This window comes from Sinocyclocheilus grahami, unplaced genomic scaffold, assembly GCF_001515645.1.
Source record: "Sinocyclocheilus grahami isolate Dianchi unplaced genomic scaffold, SAMN03320097.WGS_v1.1 scaffold268.1, whole genome shotgun sequence".
NCBI lineage: Eukaryota > Metazoa > Chordata > Actinopteri > Cypriniformes > Cyprinidae > Sinocyclocheilus > Sinocyclocheilus grahami.
In genome coordinates, this window is record NW_015505447.1 from 1,005,372 (window position 1) to 1,006,883 (window position 1,512).

The 1,512-nt window shown below is 31.2% G+C and overlaps 1 protein-coding gene across 2 annotated transcripts in view; it reads right to left on the reverse strand.

The window, feature by feature from the left end:
• The window catches only part of LOC107599521 (inhibitor of growth protein 4-like), a 7,606-nt gene that overhangs the window by 5,212 nt on the left and 882 nt on the right, over positions 1-1,512 (reverse strand). The window lies entirely within an intron of this gene.

The following is a 1,512-nucleotide window of genomic DNA, read 5'->3' on the forward strand; positions in this document are numbered from 1 at the left end:
AATAATAATCATTTAAAAATTAATTTAAAGACAATATAATAAAGTAGTCTTTAATACTATAGACAAAATTATTCGTCATAAAATTATTACTTCATAATTGTATTCGAGTCTTACACACATGCTATACAGATAATGTAGAGTCGTGCATTAATTTGAGTGATGACAGATATTATGGGAGTGGCTTGATGGAGCGCAGGAGATGCAGATAACATGATCTTGACTCTTAAGAAACTTTGATTAATGCGGTCACATAACAAATCTGTTCAAATATAAAATTAAATGAATTGCTAATTACATTGAAATAAAAATGTAAAATATTAGAAATCGTGAATATAAATAATTGGGAATCATGTAAAAAAAAGAAAATAAAATAAAAACAGTGCACATTTAATTTATCTATTATAACATTCATGTAGTTTTGTTCGCTTGGCTGTTTCCTTATAAAAGTCCCAAAATTTGTCAAGTTCTTCATCAGGTGTCTTTTTTAATTATATGATGTCATTACGTTGCTGTCTTGCCGCCAGCCAATCGCTGCATTGCTGATCGTGGTTTTGAGTATCGATACATAGCCCCTTTTAAACCAACCCATGCACGCGCAATTATCTCAGATAACTCAATTAGTGATGGGAAGTTCGGATCATTTTACTGACTCGGACCTTTGAGTCTCGTTCAGCAAAATGAACAAATCTTTTTTCGAGTCATTTCGTTCATTTTAGCAAAATATAATTCAAATGTTACTCGTTACTTCCCTAACACATCTAATACTTACGCAAACGTTGATCACACTACAAACAATACAAAACGGCTATAAGAAACAGAAAAGATTAAGTCTGAGATTAGCTCACCTCACCTCTTATCTGACAAGTCTTCAGGTTTGAGTCGTTCATTCATCACGTGACAGCCCCATAAACTTAAGGATTTTTTATTTTTATTTTTTTTTGTCTCACATTTGATGAATGGCTATATTCTTCTTTATTTTGTCATCTGAATATCAACATCTGTCAAATTTAGATGAAACAGTTTTGAGGTTAAGTCATGTAATTAATCTTTGGAAAATAGTGATCTTTGACATTATATTATGTTGAAGGGAGGAATTTGTGGACACATGTTTTTATTTTAAAGTGAAAAGATAAAATTAGACCCTTGGGCTAAGATGCTCCACAGGATTGGCACAGAAATATAATTATTTAATTTAATATTTATTGTAATTCATTATTCAGTAATTTAATTCAGATGTACATTTCAGACATCTTCACTATTCATTAAAACCTACAGGCTAACGGAGTGAAATCTTTCAGAGTTTATTCATAGTGTTGCTATTTTGACATGGGGGATTCTGCTTTGTCTGTCATTGGTTATTCAAAAATATTCAATATATTATTTAGTGTGTTGGACTATAATGTACATCAAAAGTGTTACAAAAGTGTACTGGGCTTGGGACCATGTTTTTAATGTCACATAGGACCTCTCATCACAGAGCCCAAATCTAAATATTTCCCGCCAAATTTTTTT